We start from the raw sequence: 8,742 nt of genomic DNA on the forward strand, positions 1-8,742 counted from the left end.
GCGGATTTGGGCTTTTTATTTGCCGAGACGCTTTCAAATTTTTCAGACACTTGTCACGTTTCTTCGATTTCGGTGCATTTCGCCAGCAAACATAGTCATTTTAGTTGTCAGCACGTTCACTAAAAGGGCTCTTGTGGATTACTTTATGTATTCAGCTCATGCATGTAGATGTTGGGGAACCTACAAGTAACGCCATTCATGCACTAGAAAACGTGCTTTGAGCCGAACGGGGGACTACCCTGGAGACAATGTTCAAAAGTAAATATGTGCTCTCAGATATGGCCATATAGTTTCGCGTTATTAAATAAGGTCACTTGTGAAATAGCAATTCAGATTGGTGCGACATTTTAGACGTAATAATTAAAATATTTCCAGGTCTGGGAAGGTTAATGAATTACCGCTTCAGTGGGCTTCTTGAAGATGTCGTGCCGATTTTCCTTCTTTTTTGACGATTATTCGCTTTTTAGGTGGATAACATCTGCGATCTGTGTTACAAACTAATCTCACGAGCGCGTCACCAGTTCGAGTTACTTCACAGAGTTAGCATAATGCAAAAGGTGTTTAGTTATTCACGTGTCAAAGACGCAATCTCTTTAAATGCATCCCAAAATACTATGTAACTTATTTGTTAGTTCTGCAAAAATGCGGAATATAGCTTTTTATATAGTAGAATGCGGGTATCTTTAAAGTACGCGCCATTTCAGCCTCAAGTACGCGCCTTCGGTGGGACGCGTTTGCACTTCAGAAAGCACGAGATGGCGCGAGAGCTAGTATTCACCTCGAGATCGGGCTATGGGTGGCAGCATTGTCATTCCGCTAGTGTGAGTATAGGCGGCTGGTGGCGCGCATACAGATTTACGCAGCTGTGCTTTATTTACTGATTTCTTCAGAGTGATGTGAGCCAAACTGCTCTAAGTGCGGTCTACTCGTAATATATATGCCGTCTATTGCACAATCTATGCAAGAGACTGATCATACGTATCTACAACTTTTGAGAGAAGCTCTTTTAGAGAGAAGCTCAATGATTGAAAGGGATCTCCACTGTTGGTAACTGTCTGCGTTTTTGGTCACGTTTCTTGTATTTTTATTTCTGACGTTGAGCTTCTATACCACCTACTACACACTGCTGAAGGGCGACTGAATTAATTCTTTGCTTCATGAATGCCGGTCTTGGATACTAAATACAAAAGAAAAGAAAGAACCCCATCTTCTTGAGCAATGAGCGAAAATATAACCGCGAATTAGCGTCCGCATTTTCGCTTATTCAGTTATCCATGAAAGGAACGTAGACAGATATGTAGGGTTTAGCGTCCCAAAACCTACACTCTAAGCCAAAACGGAGCAACAGGGGTATAGGGGTTGCTCCTTTCAGGGAGCAATTGCATTGCCACTCCCATTACTCTCCTAAAAGGAGTAACTGCAGAGGGAGGAACCGTTGCTCTCCTTTCGGTTCCTCCTTCGGGGGATGAACAGTGTCTCCCTCCAGTTCCTCCCTGCAGACCAACAGTTACTCCCACCAGTTGCTCTTCTAAGAGCAACAGTTACTCTTTACCGTTCCTCCCACGTGTTCGCAGTTATACTCTCTGAAAACCAACTGCACATGCTTCCAGTTACTCCTTGGGGAAATGAGTATTTATCTCGAGTATGCTTGTCACATGCTTAACACATGGCGAGAGCTCCTTGGAAGAGCACTGCTTGGGTGCTTCTAACACAAAAAGTGGACAATATTGAAAGGAAAATAAATGCTTTATTGTTCTTTTTATGAGGCGACGTGTGACCACACGTAAAAGTAGACTTTGCCACACCACAGCCAGCACTAAACAAACACCATAATACATCAAAGGTTTTCTGCGTCATCCGTGGAAAAACGATCTTGAATTTCTAGCATAGGGCAGTCTGTGTCATCATTGGTGAGAGAAGGGCAACTTCTCCAATTCTGAAGAACTCAAGTTTCGCAGCTGGTGTTTCCATCAGGCTAGCGCAGCAGAACGTCACCGCAGGCATATGTGAAGCATCTCATTGCTGCAAGAAAAAAAATAGAAGTGTGAGGTTAAACATGCCAGAATCGATTCATAACAATGAGTCACACACACTGCAGCAGCGCTTACATTCTAGGATGTCTACTGCAAAACGAAATGTGAAAAAAAGGAAGGTTCGGCCAAACGTTACTTGGCAAGCCATATAAATGCTGATGTGGTAGACGCGCTTCACATGATGTCCCAGACAGCAATATTCTGGAAGAAAATGTGCAGCACCTCAACAAGGCATATTTGTAGCAGTTAAAGGTACCCTTAGGTTCAGTCAACTTGTTTCCTATACACAGCTGAGTGACATTTCTATGAGCCCATTCACCAATGGGCATTCTAAATGAGGTCATGTGTGTGGCAAATAACACATACTGTCCGCTCATGTTAAAATACTTATTTAGCTCGTGCACATAGTTGCTCTCGATCCTACTGTTCTATCATACGCTGCTGCGTCTTGCATTGTGCAATACCTGTAGGCACAAGCCAAGCATGCAAAGCCTGCTTGAAAGCAACCATTTGCAGAGGCTACATGATAATCTTCAGTATATTTCTTTGTACCTGACGCAAACGGCTGGACAAAACTATAGACAAATAAATGTAGACCTTCAAATGCTACCTTCAAAAAATGCTTTAAATTTAGAAAACTAGGGTGCATTTGTTCACTCGGTTGACGAGTCACAGCCACGAGATATGTAAACGAAGCAATATATCTTAAGGCATGCACAGATATTCTGATTCTTTGTTAGACAGTGTCACAGATAGCTTGCCAATACATATATATTTGAGAGCAACAAGATGTGAAGCTTTAATTAGTTCAACGTCTTGTTGGTTCACAGCCAAACAGGTTACTGCTTGTCAGACAAATTGGAATAAGCACACCATGGTTTCCAAAAAAAAAAGCATTATTAGAAGTTAGCTCCCGGTGTGAATGTCTGCCTATTTATTTTGTACTGCCTTCTACATGTGCCACAAAGACATTTGTTGAGGATGTGCTACCAGTCAAGCCAAGATCGCATACTTGGTCAATGTGATGGAAATACAAACATTATAAACACTGCCACCTCTAGTAAGAGCATAACACTTCAGTATCTTGGACTAGCAAAGAGGTGCACAAGAAAGTTAAGCCCACTCTTGCGGAACTTTGAACGCGAATATTTCAGAGTGGGGGAGGTCAACATGCTGTGGCACTTTTAAACCCACGAAACATCTGCAGAAAACAGGGTAAAGGCAAGTCAAGAAACGCTGTTATGAAGGCCTGCGCATGGACAGCTTTGTGAATCTAGGCCCAAGTGTTATGCTTTGTGCAAGCCAAAATCCATGTAAATAGGGAAAGCATACATTTAGGAGTACCAGCGTAAACAAATCTTGCCAGTTGGCTTTTTAGTACAAACAGCAATCCCTGCAATGAAAACATAAACATTTTATCTTAACGGTAACAGTGTGAGCACACACACGGGCCAGCGGAGCCATGTCGAATTGTCAGTGCCAGTGTAACCATGTGGCATAATGAACTATTCTCTGGCCAACACATGCACAGTTTGCCCCTAAAAAGCGATGCTTTCATATACGTAGTACAAAAAGTCTGCACTTACCAAAATTCACTTGCTTTCTGTACTTTAGCATCATTGGGAGCATCTTTATCTGCAGTATAACCAAATTTGTGTCATATCCCTGAAAAAAAAGTAAAAGACATGCATCAAATATTGTTTCATTTGGTAGCAGTGAAGTCAGGTTAAGAACAGCCAAGTGGGAATCAGCCTAATTATGTGCATGCGGCAAATCCCAAACGGCGTTATTGAGGTTGTCGAAATTTTCGTCGATTGGTATTAACGTCGATATGTGACTTCAACGGCATGCCAAGTTTTCACAGCGCATAAAGATTTCGTGATGCAGAATAATGACAGCGCTAACGAGAACATACAGCATTTATGATTGTCTTTTACAATATTCAGTTTTGCTAAGGTTTTGCATCACTAAAGAAATCTGAAAGATTTAGGTCATTCCTCCTCCAATTGTTCTGTCAATATGTAAACTGCTCGCTTGATGGTGCACTTATAAAATAGTACGTTCAGCGCAGAAGTGAAGCAAGTGACGCAGTGATGTGGGCAGATTTTTTTTTAGGCGTGTGGGGAGGGGGGGGGGGGGGGGTCCGCTTATATGAATAGGCCGGGCAAGCGAATATGGTCGTCAATTTGGGCTCCCTACGCCCGGCCTAAAAAAATTCTGTGCGCAACCACCTGGCTATGCCAGTGAAGTGATGCGACAATGATTTGTTCACTTACTGATTTACATACACTTTACATCTCTAAAAAATGCGGCCCAAGGCCCCAACACTCAGCCGTTAACATTACATAAAGCCAATGGTAGGAAAGTGCCAGTATGAATGCAGCTACAACCCCGCCCCAATGTTTTTTCAAGCGAGGTAGTGTTGCGGAAATGAACTTTTAACTGCAAAAGTACACTGGCACTGCAGTGGTGACAGGGGAAGCAAGAGGGTATGCAGGCGGTAATAGAGGTAATTTAGTTCGATACGGCTAGCAATGGATACGGTGAATAAGAGCTAATCATTTCTCTTTCAATAGCGCAACCACTCAACAATGTATTGTAAGAGCATTAAATGTTGATGGAAATGCCACTCACCTGCACGCTGATGCATGCTCAGTCCTTTGTCCGACGAGCGAACAGGCTTGCAGATAGCTGGAGACGTGTTTACGATGTGTTTGTTCCACCCAGCAGCAAAATCCACAACTACTTCGCGCTCCATAAAGATAAATATACACTAACCTTCATCACGAATAAGTAGAAACGCAAATCTGCGACACACACACACGATCAAAACATAGCTCACAAGCTCGCACGTCCATGCTCGCCAACCACAGACCATATGAAAATGAGTAAGTAGTGCGAACGCGAACCTAGTTGCGCCGAAAAAAAAAAAAAACGTCGAGCAGTGGCAGCACAGGCGTCAGCGCAATAATTTCAGTGTGTTCTCCTAATACAATTATAAAAAAAAACTGAGGTACACTAAAACTCATAAATAAATATAAAAAGTTGAGTGTAATTTTTATTTAGTGCTAGTCAACATAAACACTGAATAAAAATTACTTTGTAACTTACATCGTTTGCTACACTAGCGCCACACTTGTCGTGCGGGCGCAGATGGCGCAGATTTGTCATTCTGCCCTGAAACTACACGCTGAAGCGTGCTAGTAAGTGTATGGCTGATGAGAAGCGCGTCTGGGCCCGCTTTTTTTTTTCTTCTCCGATATATCTGGGCAGGGGGGGGGGGGGGGTCCTTATGCACGTGTTTCGGTGCTTTATCGACTTTGACGCCCTTACTTCGCGGACGAACGGCGTGTCTATAGGCTTTTTTTATCGTTGTTTTGCACGTGTTTCGGCGTTCGGTCCGCTTTGACGTGCCAACTCTCCATTCTGCTGCTGCGTGTGTTAGGTATTTGCCGTACTGTATTCTCAGGTCTTCTGTGTTCAGCCAGCGCTGCTATCTTATTATCTACGGATGCTAAAATAAATCACTGTTTTGGTTTGGTGAAGTTTGGCACACAGAACAAACAATAATCTGGCCCATGAATATCAATGTGGGCGGCATGCATATTTGTGCGCGGTGTCCTGCCGGGGAGTAACCGTTGCGTGACGAGAGCATTTACAGCGGTTCCTCCTTCCGTTGCTCCCTTACAAACTTAAGATGAATACAGTTGCTCCCCCATTCTCGAACAAGTCGGCCATCTTGTTCCGCTTGGTCTTTTCGGAGAGTAACAGTCGGTCTGAAGGAGTAAAAACAGCCGTTGCTCCCATTTTGGCCATTTTTGGCTTAGAGTGTACCATATCAGTGTGAGAGACGCCGCAGTGGAAGGATCCAGTAATTTCGACCACTTGGGATTTTTTACCGTGCACCCAAGTCTGAGCACACAGGCGTAGAGCAATTTCAACTCCATCGAAAATGCAGCCGCCGCCGCCGCCGGGATTCATTAGCGCGATCTGCGGTTTAGTAGCGTAGTTCTTGAGCCAATAGACAACCGCGGCGAAACATAAAATGATCACAGGACAGTTATTAACTTTACTCAGAAAAATCGCATGGCCGACAGTGCTTTAGCAGGCTTGTTCTTACTCTAGTAACGGTGTAAAAAGGTAATAGTCCCGCACGCACTTTCGTCCATTGATTATCTGCATGACAATGATGCAACAATGGTTTGGCTATTTCATAGTACGGAGTAATCATTTCATTTTTTTTCAAGCTACTCAGTGTAAACAACACCACAGATATAATGTCAATAAATAGAGACGATGTCTTGCATAAAATTACACGACATAAGTGTGAGCTACGTTGTCTCAAATAATTTTTACCATTTCTATTGTATAAAGCTAACCCATATCGAAGCACAAAGGTGTCTATAGAAAATTTTCCTAATATTAAAACGTGGCACGGTGACTCAAGTTCAATTGTTTCAGGCCAGAAAAAAAAGTCAGGTGAGTGCGATGACCACCAGGGAAAACATAACAATTCAGAAAAATTTCGGCGTCGGCTGGGAATCGAACCCGGATCACCGCGTGGCAGGCGAGTATTCTACCACTGAACCACCGACGCTTGCACGTTTTTTTTCTTTATTGCTTTCTTGACTACAGCTCAAGCTAATATGACAATCACTATCACACGTGTTTCATGCGTGATAACGCGTCAAACAAAGATATTACATCTTCATCACAGTCGATAGTCTTATACACATCTCGCACTTTTATAACAGCTTCCACGAAACACTCATTAACGGATAGAACTCTCACATCACAGTGTCTGTACGATAGCCTACTACGCTAAACCGAATGAAGACCAAGTAAAAATATAACATCCAAATTTTGCACAGAACTATCACAAGGCAAAAAACGAATTCTATATGAAGTAAGAGATAAATCTTTTTTTAAAGTCCTCTGTAAATTGTCCCAAAAGAAAATAGCGTTCTTACAATCAATAAACAAATGTTCAATGGTCTCAGGTTTGTTACACAGGAGACAGCTGCTTCCCCATGGTACATACATCCCTCTCTCTTCAAGCCACGTTGTTACTGGCAAGGTTCCCGTATGAAGTTTAAAAAAGGTTTTCACATTGGGTGGTATACACATGTTTTTCACTCGCTTTAGTACGTCATGACCATATGATTTTTCATACTTTGAATGGTACAAAGCACAGAAAAAACATTCTGTATTAGGTATTTCATAAGGCGCTTTCTTTTCACATTAGTTAGGTAATATATCGAAAACCTCGCCCTTCAAAAACGATATGAGAACACAACTTCGCGCAAGAACGGTGACAAGGTGTGTCGTTCTCGCCTGTCTGAAGATACAAAGAAGTCAGGCATGGGTTGTAACAGCGTTGTTTGAAATAAAGAACGTGTAAAAGAGTCTCTCTGGTCTTTAATGAGCAGAAAACGTGATAATACTTGGTTAAAAAACAGATGGCACAGAGACAGCCCTCCTTGTTTAACTCGCCGAAACAAGTTCGTTCTAGATGTTCTCTCCCACGTAGAGCTCCAGATGAACGTGGCGAATAATCTGTGGACTTCGTGAATGCTTTTACGCGTACAACTAAGTACTTGCAAAAGGTACATAATTTTAGCAGCCAGAAAGACGTTGCATACAGCTGACCGAGAGAAAATTGATAAACCGACGCTTGCACGTGCACGTGCGTTCTTATAAGAAAATGGCGTTTCTTTCCTCTGAACATCCTGTTCCTTATATAGGTCACTGAGCCGGCCAGCGCTTGTTGGAAAGACATTGCGGTAGCCAGCCAGCCTAGAAACAATAGCGACATGTTCTGTCGCAGAAACTGCATTGTGACGCATTGTTAAAAAAATTCCAGCTTTGCTATTGCATTACTTCCTCGAACGCTGAACAAAATTTCTATTGCGGTTATTCAGGCCTGCAAGGTGAACGCGTGCGACTATACCTTTAGCTCGTGGCAGGTGTAAGAGGCACGAAATTTTTCAGCTGTGCACTAGATTCCGTGGTGGGTAATTGGTCCATTTGTTTATTTTGTTATAGTTTTCATCATCATCATCATTATCATCATCATCATCATCATCATCATCATCGTAATAATAATAATAATAATAATAATAATAATAATAATAATAATAATAATAATATTAATAATAATAATAATAATAATAATAATAATAATAATAATAATAATAATGTTATATCATTATTATGATTAGTGTTTTTATTATTATTATTATTATTATTATTATTATTATTATTATTATTATTATTATTATTATTATTATTATTATTATTATTATTATTATTATTCAAAAGAACACCTAACGGATCCGGCTGAAAACTTGCGTGCCTTGTTTAGCTGCTACACGTCAAGGGAATGATCGCAGGTGTTCGTCGTAGGCATGAATATGCATGACAAATTCTGTTCTGGCGAAGCCAAGCAATGCAAAGGAAAGCTCGATTCTAATCAAACAGTGTGCCCCATTGCACTGTACGGGACAAAAGAGATCCTCGTTGCGTCAATGTCTCTCGCCACCGTCGTGCTTTGTAATCGTGCGCTCACCGGCTCAGTGACCTACATTTAGCCGGCCTACGGGCAGTGACCGAGGCAATCCTTCGCGTGCTGGACAACGGCGTCGGTGGTTCAGTGGTAGAATACTCGCCTGCCACGCGGGTGGCCCGGGTTCGATTCCCGGCCGACGCA

At 42.2% G+C, this 8,742-nt stretch overlaps 1 long non-coding RNA gene and 1 other non-coding gene across 2 annotated transcripts; one reads left to right on the forward strand and one right to left on the reverse strand.

Moving 5' to 3' along the window:
- Positions 1-1,727: 1,727 nt before the first annotated feature.
- LOC142785055 (uncharacterized) lies at positions 1,728-4,062 on the reverse strand. The gene is made up of 2 exons (XR_012888839.1): positions 3,620-4,062; positions 1,728-2,022 (listed from the first exon to the last, which is right to left on the reverse strand). It is a non-coding gene; the product is annotated as an uncharacterized LOC142785055 (long non-coding RNA).
- Positions 4,063-8,671: 4,609 nt separating this feature from the next.
- On the forward strand, positions 8,672-8,742 carry TRNAG-GCC (transfer RNA glycine (anticodon GCC)). The gene has a single exon. It is a non-coding gene; the product is annotated as a tRNA-Gly (tRNA).

Source organism: Rhipicephalus microplus, chromosome 2 (genome assembly GCF_043290135.1).
Source record: "Rhipicephalus microplus isolate Deutch F79 chromosome 2, USDA_Rmic, whole genome shotgun sequence".
NCBI classification, from domain to species: Eukaryota; Metazoa; Arthropoda; class Arachnida; order Ixodida; family Ixodidae; genus Rhipicephalus; species Rhipicephalus microplus.